Source organism: Mus caroli, chromosome 18 (assembly GCF_900094665.2).
Source record: "Mus caroli chromosome 18, CAROLI_EIJ_v1.1, whole genome shotgun sequence".
NCBI classification, from domain to species: Eukaryota; Metazoa; Chordata; class Mammalia; order Rodentia; family Muridae; genus Mus; species Mus caroli.
The window spans coordinates 47,067,334-47,082,361 of NC_034587.1; positions in this window are offsets into that span (position 1 = coordinate 47,067,334).

The following is a 15,028-nucleotide window of genomic DNA, read 5'->3' on the forward strand; positions in this document are numbered from 1 at the left end:
AGAAGCTGTGTTCCACTCACCAGCAGTCCCAAAATCCTGAGGCGGGGGTCGTGGGTAGCTGGCGGGTGTCAGGCAACCCTGCGCTCCCGCTACCCCGGCGCTGATCCAGCCGGATGAGGCCTGTGGTAGCATCATACTTTAAATAGCTGATAACATTCAATGAATAAGTCCAATTTTATTGTACTTCTTAAAATTTTTTTACTTCTTTTTATTGGTACTTCTTCAAGGTCATTACCACTAGTAGAAAGTTAGTATCTTATAAGTAAATTAGAAATTATTACTCTAAACCCCGAGTAGCTTCCCAGGTACTAATTGGAATTTTAGAGTTAGTGGATATTTCTCCATGAATTAAAATTATATTTCCTTAGACATGAACTCTCTGTTCTTAGATTTTTTTTTTGTTCTTAGAACTCACAGATTTTTTTAAAAATAAAAATCACATTTGCAAGTGGTGTTTTAATTCTGAGAATTGCAATGTTGTAGGTGTGCTGGGTAAGAGCCCAGAGACAGGGCAAGGACAAGGTCACTCATGCGTCCATTGTATTTGTTCCATGTGTTTCAAGCAGTATTTCCAAACATGGCGTCTCATCTTGATATTGCCCTGGGTGGGTTGAGGGTCGGGGCAAACCATTGGAAAGCATAGACGTCTATTTACGTTACTATTCATAGTAGTAACAAAATTACAACTATGAAGTAACAATAAAAATGATTTCATGATTGGGGGTCACTACACCATGAGGAACTGTATTAAAGGGTCCCAGCATTAGGAAGGTTGAGAAGCACTGGTCTAAGTGAGAGGTGAAATGGAAGACCACAGTGTTATGTAACCACTCTGGCCAGAGAAGGTTCTTCATGTTTGACACTCTTAATTCCTGACTTACCTAAAAATGTACTAATAACATGAATAGTGCTTTCTCTATATATTAAGGATTCACCAAGTCCACTTTTATGACACCTCTGAGGTGTTCCTCTTCAACCCTTCTCATTGCATACTTAAACCAGTATGTTGGATATTTTAGTGATAAAATCCTTGTAGCTGACAAAGAATAAAAAATCTCTCCTGGTTTTAATTAGGTTATCGCTGTTATAAAATAACATGGAAAGACCCAAGGGATAGTCTGTTGACCTCAAGTTCTATGCCAAATCTCATTTTCATCTTCTATTTTACAATGAGATTATAATGTTACAAATACTGAACTGCTGTGACTTTATGATTTAGACATTAAAAAGTTTCAGGTTCTGAAGATGACACAGTGCTCTGAAATTGCCAGCACTGTCTATTCCTCTATAAAAAAGTGGTGTACAGCTGTGTTCTGTGGTTCCTGGCTGTGGGAAAATGCTTACACTCATTAATGAGTGTAATGAATGAGGGAATGAAACCATGGAAGGCTCAGAAATCTGGACAACCACCAAGCGAGAGAGACACTTAATACCCTGGAACCCACCATCCCAGGGCCAAAATCTGCAAAAATGGGTGTCCCTTTGCAGGGGCAAGGGTGAAAGAGAGTTCAAGCAAATGGCACCAGCACAGGTATTAGCAACCATAGCTACTGGAAAAGGTATGCAGTGGGTTGGCCTAATGTTTATATTCTAATGCTAACTCAGGGTGCCCAAAACTGGTTGCCCCAGAGATGAGAGTCTACACGTAGACTAAGTGACCCTATCCCCAGTTAATTGTGATTGGTAATTAAAGATGCCAACAGCCAATAGCTGGGCAGAAGAGACATAGATGGGGTTTAGGTTTCTTGGGCTTGGGACCACAAGGAAGAAGAACAGGCAGCAGGGAGAGGGAGAAGACACTATAGGTTAACTGTGCCATCAATATGTGGCCATGTGGGTTGGATCATTGGGAGTTAAGGGTAGCCCCGGTGGAATATAGCAAATATTAAGTAATGGTTTAGGGTTATTGATAGGAAAGAAGATTCTAACAGTATGGAGGGTAGGCAGCTGCCCAGCTATTGTGCTGTTTAGTACTTATTATAAATACAAAGACTGTGGGTATGTGGGTTTTTTTTGTTTTTGTTTTTTGTTTTTTTTTTTTAATCCGGGGACTCAATCAGTGGAGGGTAGAAACCCTGGATCAGGATTTTAAATATTGATTACTATGAATATAGATTTTCGAGGCTTATATTCTACTTAATAATCCACTAGAAAGGGAGATTTGGCCTCATTCACTATGAGCCCCCTGTAGTAAGGAACCATCATGAGGAAAAAAAAAAGCTCACTTTGGATTCTGCTAGAGCATGCTAACCCTGAACATTCTCATCTCCAGGAGCCCAGATGCTGTACAAAGGCTCAATGAGTAGCTTTCTCCATGAACCCAATTTGGTCTAGCCAAATGACTGGGACCTAATGGGTGTCTTGCGCTCCTGGAGATGCATTCTGCAGTATGGAAGTGGATGTAGGATACCACCTTCAAGAACCAGATCTTCGTGTCTGTTGACTCTGAGACCAAATGTCAGGATAGCTTTGTGAGGACTCACGCTAGTGCCCAGGATGGAAATGAAATGCCTGTACAGTGCCCCAAATATCTCCCCACGAAGACACACTCAGCTGCTGCTTTTGAAGGCCAAGAAAGGAAAATCCATGCTTACCAGACCCTCTCCTCACAAAGGAGTGTGTGGAAGAGACAGTAAACATCTCTGAAGCTCTGGCCTACCCCCACACATACATGTCTAAGTGAGGGAAGACTGCAAACTTTGTCCAGCTCTAGCCAAGGTCCTACTTTTAATTGTCCATTAAAGCTGAAGAAGTCTGTAGATGACTTTCCTGGCTACTGATCTGTCTCTAGGAGTACATGGCCAAAGGCCTCCCATTCCTGTGCATGCATGGTCTACTGAAGCACTGGGGAGAAATACTGTAGTTCCTGCTGCTGTTGTATCTGCACAGTTGCATCTGCTGCCCATGTCCTCATGCTGTCTCAGTATGAGCCAGCATCAGAACTGGGTGTGAAAACTGTAGAGGGGATATGCCACCTCTCCCTCTTTCCATATAGCACTTGAGCTCATACAACCGACTGGTCACTGGCGCATGCATCAGATCCATTTCTACCTCTGGTGTGGAGGCCAGAGGCTCTTGCTAGTAGTAGAACTTACGGAAACAGTTCTGAAGGAAATCTCCATTGCCTCATAGGGACTGCACTGCACATTTTATAAATAGCTACACAGTGAGCACACGCATGTACTGAAAAGCAACTGAGTAAGCAAACAGGGAAGAAGGGAACATTCCGACTGACTGGGACATCATGGATGTAACCAAACCATAAATATTTGAGATACCTAAAGGTCAAGATGGGAAGGAAAATTAAGTTAAGAACAGAGAGAACGGGGCCAGGAGAGATGGCTCAGTCGTTAAGAGCACTGGCTGTTCTTCTAGAGGACCTGGGTTTAATTCCCAGCACCCACATTGGCAACTCACAACTGTCTGCAACTCCTGCTTCAGGGGATCCAACAAACACCCTCACACACATAGAGAAGATGACAACCTACACTCTAGAGTTTACATATGCATGCACAAGAGTTCATGTCTCCACTAACATGCACACACATAACACAGTAACAATAAAGATGCTCAAGGGAGTTCTACATCCAAAGTGAAAACCCATAATAACTAGCATAAACTATAAATCCAATTTGAAGAGAATACATAAGAGGAAAGAATCAGAGTCAGTCATCATCCATACAGCAAACCAGTGGATCATGAAAGTGAATAAAGAAGAAGACGACATTTGAAATCATTGGAAGTAAACTAAGACAAAGATGGAACGAAACCTTACTTATTAATAAGAACCTGAGATGTAAATGGAATAGTTTATGTTATTAAAAGATACAAACTCAAAGAATGGAATAAAAAATAAGACTCAACAGTATATTATTTCAAAGAAATTCACTTCAGCAGTATAGAGTCATGACTGACCGAAGAATGGAAAACAGTATTAAAAATGTGAAAGTAAAGTATGTAAGTATAGCTATACATGTATCTCACAAGGCAAGAGTTTATGATGAAGCTGGAAGAAAAGACAGAAGGGACATTATATATATGATCAAGGGATCAATTAAACAAAAATCATAATAATTGTAGACCTTTATCCAATTAATGTTGGAGTATCTAATCCTAGAAAACAAATAAATACCTATAGACCTATTAATTAAAATTCAAATAATATTTTATGTATTGTTATGATTAAAATACTCTAAAATGAAGAGATTGTAGAGGAATTTTAATCCCACAACTTGGCTGCTCTGGCAAGAATCACATCCAAAGTTCTGATCAAGCCAGAATACAGACACATCCTTAGTACACACCTTTAATCTTAAACAGTGAAGGTAATGTTAGTTGGTAGAAGAAAGCAGCCATATTGAAAGTGACATCTAATTGAGGGGCTGACAAAGTGACGAATCAGAATAAAATTTGACAGAGTGAGATAGGATATGCACAGCTCACATGAGAATAGCAGAGGAACAGAGGCTACTTAAGAGCAGCAAGAGAGGAAAAAAAATGGGTAGTACAGAGTATATGACAGTGTTAACAGGACAGTTTTACAGAGATAGGTTATAGAAAAAACAAGCTAGGCACAAGTAAAGACTGAACAAGCCAGAGAATAAGAAGGGGCCAGAAGATTAGAAGATATTGCCCAAGTTATATGAGGCCAAGCACAGCAATTCAGTCAGAAGCTGAGAAAAGCCAGAATGAATCAGTCACTTTGGAGATTAGATTGTATGGAGGCTAGAAGTTTCCAGGCCTAAGCCTAGGGGTAGTTACAGCAGAAAAGGAAATGCTCTGGGCTCAGCCTGAGTAATGTATTTGACACTTGGGTATGGCTCTCATATCATTATTTCATCTGAGGAAATAAAAGTGACATTTTCAAATATAAAACAAAAGAAATTTCAGAATGTATGAAAATACCTGGTGCCTGGTAGTACATTTTTGAATGTACAATGATTTCAAGGAAATCAGAATACAAATGAAAGAATTATTTTGAAATATAAAATGGAAATTAATATCAAAAGTAAAAGATACAAAAAGAAACTTTATAGCAAGAGTACTTATATATAAAATTGAAGAACTCAAATAAATAACATAAATATCATCATGGATAAGTGAAATATGAAATTACTTGAAAATTTATGTTTAGTTGAAAATAGAAAAATCATAAAAGAAATAAATGAAAGAGACTAAAAGAATCAAAAGACAAATAAAATAAACTGGTTCTATGAAGAGATAAATAAAATTGGCAAATATTTAGCTAGCCTAACAAACAAACAAGAAAACCATGTCCCAAGTAAATGATATTTAGATGAAAAATGAGATATTATAATCAATACACAAAAAAGTTTATTATGGAAAACTGTGATAATACTTTGTAAAATCTCAAAGAAATGGAAGAGTTTTTAAAATATTGATTATCTGTTAAACTTGAATCATGACGATATAAAGAATCTAAATATACCAATAACTAGTAATAAAACTGAGTCAATAATTAGATGTCTCCCAACAATGAAAAGTTCAGGATCACATGGGTTCATGACTGGCTTTTCCCATACTTTAAGAAAAGAATCAATGCTGTTTTTTTCAAAGTATTCAATAGGATTAAAAGTGGAAGAACCCTTCTAAACTTTGGTATAAAGCAAGCATTCTGTTACCCAAACTGGAGTAGAACATAAGAAAAAGGAAACTATATGCCAACAACTATGAGATTAATAGTTAAAAATTCTTAACAAAATATTAGCATATTGTATTCAACAGCACACCAGATTGGTCCTACCCAATGGTTAAATTACCTTCATCCTAGGGACATAAGGATGGTTTAATGTATGAAAATCAATGTAAGTATGGTTCTTTTTTCAGTAAAATGAAGTATAAAAAGGTGTATCATCATCTGAATGGATGCAGAAAATTATTTGTTAAATTTCAACATTCCTTCCTGATTAAATCTTTAAACAAATTGTGTATAGAAAGTTCCTTGTTCTCAAAAGAACAAAGCTATATATGAAGACCCTGGCCAAAGCACTATGCTGACTGAAGAAAAGCTGAAGGATTTTGTTAAAGAGCCAGAACAGTAGAGTGGTGTTTACTCTCATTGTTCTTATTCAGGACTGTAGTAGAGGTTTGAGTCATAGCAATTTCCTAAGAGAAAAAAAATGAAAGACATGCAAATAAGATGAAAAGAACTCAAATTACCATCTGTACTTACTAAACATTTTAACTAAAACAAATGACAGGAATGAATGAATTTAGTAAAGTTACATGAAACAAAGCCAGCACACAAATTATTAGCTTTTCTTTACACACTCAGGGATTTTCTGAAAGAAAATCATAAAAGAGATCACAAAAGCATTCCTATTTAAATAGCTACTGAAGGATTCCAAGAAACAGCTTTAAGTTACTAAATGAAAGACGTGTACCATGCAAATTATAATGTACCGAAGAAAGACAGTGAAGACAATATAAAGATGGAATGGTCTTCCAAGTTTATGGATTGGAAGAGGATTAATGTCCATATACTCACAGCAGCTCAAAGACTCAATATATTCCCATTCCAGTAAAAATGACATCTTCACAGAGCTAGAAAAATTGACTCAAGAATTCACAAGGAAACAAAATGGACCATGAATAGATAAAGTAATATTTACCAAAAAGAGTAAAATTGGAGGCATCACTGGAGCTATGTAGTCATAGCAATCAAAATGCTATGATACTGGCATAAAAACAGATTCGCAGACCAACAGATTATGGATCCCAGAAACAGAGACATGCATTTATAGCTAGAAAATTCCCATCAAAGGTGCTATAAACATGCATTGGAGATAGGGCAGCTTCTTCAATAAATGGAGCCGTGAAAATGTTTGTCCATAAAAGCATTGAAATCTGACCCCCTCTCTAGCTCTACACATAAGTCAAGTGGACAAACGGGAAGCATGAAAGTATGAGCAGAAAACTTAGGGGAAACACTGAAAATGTTGGGATAGGCAGTGATTTTCTAAATAAGATCCCTTAAAATGTATACAGAAAATAAACACAAAAGTTGACAAATGGTTTTATAAAAAAGCTTCACAGTGAACAATCAAAATGGTGAAGAGATGACCAATACTATGTAACTGTTCATCTGACACATGTGATGACAAATACTACGTAACTGTTCATCTGACACATGTCTGGTTTCCAGAATATGTCATTGGGCATGAAAACTTAATAAACACAAGGGATTCAAAATAAAACGGGCAGATGATGTGGCAAGAGAAAACACAAGTGGCAAATAAACGTATAAACAAAAGCTTAATATCATTAGCTATTGTGGAAACGCAGTTTAAAACTACAGATACCATTGCCCCCAATTAGAATGACTGTTACAAAGAATATATACTTTCAACAGGAAGCAGTGTTGTATTTTGTCAAATGCTTTCTCAGCATCTAATGAGATGATCATGTGATTTTTTCCTTTAAGTTTGTTTATATAGTGGATTACATTAATGGATTTCTGTATATTGAACCATCCCTGCATCCCTTGGATGAAGCCTACTTGATCATGATGGATGACCATTTTGATGTGTTCTTAGAATTTTATTGAGTATTTTTGCATCCATGTTCATATGCAAAATTGGTCTGAAGTTCCCTTTTTTTTTGTTGGATCCTTGTGTGGTTTAGGTACCAGAGTAATTGTGGCTTCATAGAATGAATTAGGGAGTGTTCTTTCTGTTTCTATTTTATGGAATAGTTTGAGGAATATTGGTATTAGCTCTTCTTTGAAGGTCTGGTAGAATTCTGCCTGGTCTGGCCTCAGTGAGAGAAGATGCACCTAACCCTCAAGCGACTTGAGACCCCAGGGAGTGGGGAGGTCTGGTGGGGTGGGAATGGAGGGGTGAGGACACCCTCTTGGAGATGGGGGAGGAAGTATGGTGAAGAACAGCCAGAGGGCAGACTGGGAGTGGGGTAAGACTGAACTGTTAAAAAAAAAAAAAGAATATATGCTTACAAGAGTGTGGAACATGTAAACTAATCCATTTTCCAGAACAGTATAAATGTTCTTCAAAAAACCAATACATTTCACAAGCAGAATTTTTTTTGTGAGAATATTTTATTTTATTTTATTTTTTAATTAGGTATTTTCTTCATTTACATTTCCAATGCTATTGCAAAAGTCCCCCATACCCTCCCCCCACAACTCCCCTACCTACCCACTCCTACTTCTTGGCCCTGGCGTTCCCCTGTACTGAGGCATATAAAGTTTGCAAGACCGATGGGCCTCTCTTTCCAATGATGGCCGATTAGGCCATCATCTGATACATATGCAGCTAGAAACATGAGCTCTGGGGGCATGGGGTACTGGTTTTTTAATGATTCTATAAAAATGTAAGATTTTATAATAAATACAGAACTGATATCTAAAGGGCAGTAGTTTATAAGAGTTTCTTTTGTTTTGTTTTCTTTTGTTTTGTTTTGTTTTGAGACAGGGTTTCTCTGTGTAGCCCTGGCTGTCCTGGAACTCAGTTTGTAGACCAGGCTGGCCTCAAACTCAGAAATCTGCCTGCCTCTGCCTCCCGAGTGCTGGGATTAAAGGTGTGTGCCACCACGCCCGGTTTATAAGAGTTTAATTAGACAGAAAAAGAAAGTATAAAAAAGGAGGTTAAAGACAATTCTTTTGTAAAGATATTTTGGGCAACAAGTATACCTGGGATTAGTATTGTTCTAGTTTGGCGATTCTAAAGGCATGAATCAGTAGAATCAAATGCATGTGGTTCATCCTTTGACAACATACCTGATACATGGTTGTGCAACCTTTGCTTGCTTGCCTCCAGTGCTGGAAAATTTCGTTGGCCCTGAGGTTGTGGAAACTACCGCCTTGGTAAAGTGTGGTATTCTATTAGGAAACTCAGTACTGTACTGACATGGTACCTGGCATAATCTGTTGACTTTGGTTTTTAGTTAATAAAAGAGGAGAATAAAGCTCTCCTGTCTCAAAGAGTTAGCTTAAATCCATTCCACAGAGGAATATGGTCTATTAAGAATGACTAAACCTTGGCTGTCTGGATCACTTTTGAGACACCTGGATGCATTGTCTAGCTTATTCTTTGGTTCCATCTTGTGGCATTAAGAGTCAGATGAGAAGGAATATGGAAATCTGATGACACAGCCTTACTGTCCTGAGCTGCATGTTTCCTAAAGATAGAGTTGGACAGTGATCAGAATAGAGGCGGATACAGGCAGACTTCAGTGATTGACACTCTGCTCCATCAGATATGAATTGTCAAGACCTGGACACAAGTTTGGCTCTGTGTGATTAAACTGTGTTCTGTCAAAGACCCAAAGCCAGCTGGGAAAACATAGGTTACAGTGTAGATGGCTCTGGTTGTAGGTTGGAAAGATTTTCCCATCACGATGCTCTCTATCCTAGAGAATTCCTTAACCTAGGACCCCTTCTGCAACCTTTTCTCTGCTTTCCTGACCTGACTCCAACAGGCAGATGATGTCAATGGGATGCTTCTTAGCTCTGCCCTCATTCCCAGAGAGACACTTTAGCCCTATCCTGGTGGTGCAGGTCCCTCTCTTGTGGGGAAGATTTCTGGGATTCAACCATTATTTACTTTATTTCTTGTCATTGGTAGCTTAGTTTTCTTGATGTCTTTTTCTTTTTTTGGTTGGATTTGTCCAATATCCAACAACTTTCTAAAGAATACATCAGTTTCCTAAACTTCCGAGACTCTGTGTTTTAGAGCTGTGGTTCTAAAATAGAGTTCCTGAGCCAGCCAGACCAACATCTCCTGGGAACTTGTTAGAAAGGAAAGGTTTCAGGCTTCACTCCAGACCTACTGAATCAGAAACTCTAGGGGTAAGGTCCAGAAATATACTTTAACAAGCCCTCCAGGGGACTGTGAGGCACAGTAATGTTTGAGAATTCTGTCTTTGACTTTTGCACTGTCCTTTGAGGACACAGGTTAGGCCACTTTATTTCCTCCCTCCTCTCTGTCCTAGTGAGTGTTACTCTACACGGCATCTCCACAGCCTCCTGAAATTCAGCAGGCGGGGCACCCCTGCATTTACTGACTGATGAATGGCAGGTCACAGTTATCAGGAGACCACCTTGAAGCCACATATATCTCAATGCTGTGACTTGGACATCATTTATTTCTTTTGTATTTATTTTTCTCTCATATATCACATCCCAACCACAGTTTCCCCTCTTCTTCCCTTCCTCCTGAATTTTGCTACCTCCTCTTTTCCCCAGCTCCACCGAGCTCCACTTCTCCTCAGAAAAGAGCAGGCCTCCTAGGGACATCAACCAAACATAACAAAGCTACAATAAGACCAGGTATGTATTCTCACATCAAGGCTGAACCAGGCAACTCATTAGGAGAATAAGGTTCCAAAGGGCAGCACAAATGCCAGAGACGGCCCCTCTTTCCCGTCTCACTCTGCTCCCACTGTTAGGAATCCCACAAGAACACCAAGTTCCACAATTGCAGCATATATGTGCAGGACCTAGGTTATGTGCCCAGAGGCTCCCTGATCTCTGTGAGTCCATTTGAATCCTGGTGAATCGATTCTGTGGGCTGTGTTCTTATGGTGCTCTTGACCTTCTGGGTCCTCCTAGTCTCCCTCCTCTGCAGCACCTCCTGAGTTCCACCTAATCTCTGGCTGCACTGAATCTGCTCCCATCAGTTTCTAGATGATGTCTCTCTGATGATTATGCTAGGCTCTGGGCCCTGAAGGCAAGGCAAACTGGAAGCTGGAGGTTTTGTGGCTGGGTTGATACTGTGGTGCCTCCACCTGAGACCTTACCTGGTTAGAATGTGATGGCTGTTTCAGGCTCTGTTGACATCACTTCTTATTGACATTAAATCGACCCATACACTTCATGGTGAATAGCATACAATTCTTTCAGAAAAGGTGGGAGTGGTGGGTTGAAGACACCAGGCATGGGAAGGAAGTCAAGATGATACCCTGCTTCTCACTCAGGATAACATCTTCTTTTCCTCTCTTCCCTTCTAGTTACAGCTTTCTTTCTTCCTATAGGAGCAGGTGAGTAGTTTGACAACGTTATTAGCTAATGAATAGAAGAGAGCACTGTCTTATTTATAGACCTGGGTGTTAAATGTGAGAACTAAGGCGACCCTTCATGGTTGCTACTTAATTTCCTCAGAAATGACTATGGGGAAACTATAATACATCTTTGTTTAGGAGCCATGGTTTTCATTAAATTTAATTAAGTCTCCCACAGGCTTTAAATTTAAGATGACTTTAGAATGCAGGTGGCTTCTGTTAAGTATAATTATGCTCCCTTTATAGCCATGGTTTGGGAAAGCTGGGGCGTCAGGCATCGACTCTATAAAGAGTGCCTGAGCTCTTGTAGGTGCGTCCATTCCCTAGCATGTCTCTCCTTTCTTCAGCCTCTCTTCCTACTCTTCTTCCCTTTGTCCCTCTCCCCCTTTGCAGAAGTCCAAGACTCTGTGGACTCAACAAGAGCTGCTAAGCTATGTTAATTAGCTGCTGACATTTCAAAGGTTCTCAGAAGGAGTCTGGGTTTGGTTGTTCACTGGGCTGGCACATTTGATTTTAGATTGGTTTTATTTTGTACAAGAAAGCCACAAGACCTGGGCACAGGCAAGAACAAAAACTGGGGCAAAAGCAAGTCCAGAGAGTACATGGGACCTTGAGTACGTGGAGCTACCCTCTGCCTTATGTTTAGTCCTTTGTCTTCCAAACCAAGTTCATCTTTTTATTTCCAACTTAGAAAGGAATTGGCACATACTTTTTTGTGTTCAGGGCAGGAGTACTGCAGAAAGCTTTCTTACGTAACCAGCAGTGTTTCCTAAGTGACAATCTGATCACAGAAGTAACTTGCTCAAGGTCACACAGAAGAGAATCTCAGTGTTCTCAAAGCTAACCTAGGCGCAGTCTTCTAAACTGAGGGCGTTTAGGGAGTAGGAAGAGAGGGTATGCGGCTATTAGACAGCAAGGCTGTGCAGAATAGGTCCTAAGGGATCCAACATTTTCACATGAAAAGAATCCACTCAGAGACTGCAGAACTGTGTTTTCTGCAACCACTCAAGTTTTCTATCAGCATTTTTCCTTACCCAAGAGCATAATCAACCATTGCCGCAGCAGTGAAGGAAGGTTGTCAGTTTGATGTGCTCTTAGCCCCAATTGCAGCAACCTCAGCCTGCATGCGCATTATCCGGGTCAATTTAGTTTCTTTGGAAACAGACATTTCCCGTTAAAGTTGCAGGCAGCATTTCTCATACCCACTTTACTTGACTCCAACCCTAATCTGGCACGTATTGATTGATGCGAAAAACTGCCATTGTGATGTCTGGCTGATAGGGACAAGTGTCAGGAAGTTGAAAAAGATTATGTTTTAGTGTTATTTTATTTTATTTTAACACAGTTAAACAAAATGTGGGTTTTGATTTTCCTTGAATCTTCTTTAGTATCTATAGTATCTTTGTTACTATAATCAATTTTTGAATCAAATCTCATGATATTTATGCAAAATAAAACATTTCCATTCAGGACTGAGTACAGACTGGGTTTTGGCTGAATTAAACACCTTTATTAAATGTACTAATGCCTCTGTGGTGTTAAAAGGTCTATGTTATAGACTGCACGCTGATTTGTGTAATATGACAGTTGATTATATTCTTCTGCTTTCTTTGTTGGAACATGTCATAGAAAGTTAGTCCTCATAATATTGTTGCACCTACTGGGTTGCAGATCTCTTTAGCTCCTTGGGTACTTTCTCTAGCTCCTCCATTGGGGGCCCTGTGATCCATCCAATAGCTGACTGTGAGCATCCACTTCTGTGTTTGCTAGGCCCCGGCCTAGTCTCACAAGAGACAGCTATATCAGGGTCCTTTCAGTAAACGCTTGAGGAGCTCTTGACTCTAGCTGCATTTGTATCAAAAGATGGCCTAGTTGGCCATCACTGGAAAGAGAGGCCCATTGGACACGCAAACTTTATATGCCCCAGTACAGGGGAACGCCAGGGCAAAAAAATGGGAATGGGTGGGTAGGGAAGTGGGGGGGAGGGTATGGAGGACTTTTGGGATAGCATTGGAAATGTAATTGAGGAAAATACGTAATAATAAAAAAAAAGTGTCACACAGAGTTGAAAGAGGAGATATAAGAAGAGTTGGCAGGGCGAGTGTAAGGTAGAAAGGATGCAACTATAATATTCATTTGTGAAGTCCTAAAAACTGAAATTAAATACATTCTTAAAATTTAAAAAAACGTTAGTCCTCTGGTAAGTGTGCTTTAAAACAAAGTGAGTGAGGCTGATCTGAACACGGACTCAGATCCAACCCAGCCTGTATTAAATACAGCTGTCTTCTCTGGCACACACAAGTGCTTTTTGGGAATGTTTTGCCCATAGTCCTTGATATTCTTTTTTTTTTTTTTTTGGGTGCCTCGAACTTTATTGATGGTACTCAAGAGAATAGGGAGGGATCCCCAGGCCTCTCCTGTTATTATGGGGGCCTGGGATGGAAATTGTGAGGTAGATGCTCAGTGTTGGGGGCTGAGTTGGGATAGGGACTCCTCAGCAACCTCCTTGCTGAGGTGGGTGGTCCAGTGTTTCTTACTCCTTGGAGGCCATGAGGTTCACCACCCTGTTGCTGTAGCCTTATTCATTGTCTGTTTGTTTGTTTTTTGGTTTTTCGAGACAGGGTTTCTCTGTATAGCCCTGGCTGTCCTGGCACTCGCTTTGTAGACCAGGCTGGCCTCGAACTCAGAAATCTGCCAGTCTCTGCCTCCTGAGTGCTGGGATCAAAGGCGTGCGCCACCACGCCCAGCTTACCTTATTCATTGTCATACCAGGAAATGAGTTTCACAAAGTTGTCATTGAGAGCAATGCCAGCCCCGGCATCGAAGGTGGAAGAGTGGGAGTTGCTGTTGAAGTTGCAGGAGACAACCTGGTCCTCAGTGTAGACCAGGATGCCCTTCAGTGGGCCCTCAGATGCCTGCTTCACCACCTTCTTGATGTCTTCATACTTGGCAGCTTTCTCCAGATGGCATGTCAGATCTACAATGGATACACTGAGGCTAGGAACACGGAAGGCCATGCCAGTGAGCTTCCCGTTCAGCTCTGGGATGACCTTGCCCACAGCCTTGGTAGCACCAGTGAATGCAGGAATGATGTTCTGGGCAGCCCTATGGCCATCACACCACAGCTTTCCAGAGGGGCCATCAACAGTCTTCTGAGTGGCAGTGATAGCATGGTCGTTCCGTGGTCATTAGCCCTTCCACAATGCCACAGTTGTCATGGATGACCTTTGCCAGGCAGACTAAGCAGTTGGTGGTGCAGGATGCATTGCTGACAATCTTGAGTGAATTGTTATATTTCTCCTGGTTCACCCCCATCACAAACATGGGGACATTGGCAGAAGGGGTGGAGATGATGACCCTTTTGGCTCCATCCTTCAAGGGGTACTTGGCCTTCTCCATGGTGGTGAAGACACCAATAGACTCCATGACATAGTCAGCACCGGCATCACCCCATATTCTTAATGCAAAGTCACATCCCCTGTAACAGTTCCTGAGCTTATAGGACATAGTTGCAAAATCTTAGGTAAAAGATTTCAATGAATAGGTTGTAGCAGATCTAAACTGCATTTTCAGTTCTATTTATCTGAAGTCCATCATCTAGGGATGCCAGTGGGTACTTTTGTGACCCAACAAAGGCTATTGGTAGAGTAGCCTGCCACCCTCTGTGTAGCTGTAAAGGATGAAGGTGGAGCCCTGTAGAAATACTACTCCCAAGTTCTTTTGACATCTGGATAACCCTCCCCCTACCATATCTAAATTGGTTCAGGACCTTGGTAATCTGCATCACTGGACCCAAAGTGGGTGGGTGAGAAAACAAGGGTTGCTGTCTTCATTCTGTCAACCCTCAGAAGGCTGGGATCCTCATGCTATGGGAAGCAGGGATGTATTCTCTAAGGCTTTGTCTGTCTATGTCTGTCTATGTCTGTCTATGTCTGTCTATGTCTGTCTATGTCTGTCTATGTCTGTCTATGTCTGTCTATGTCTGTCTATG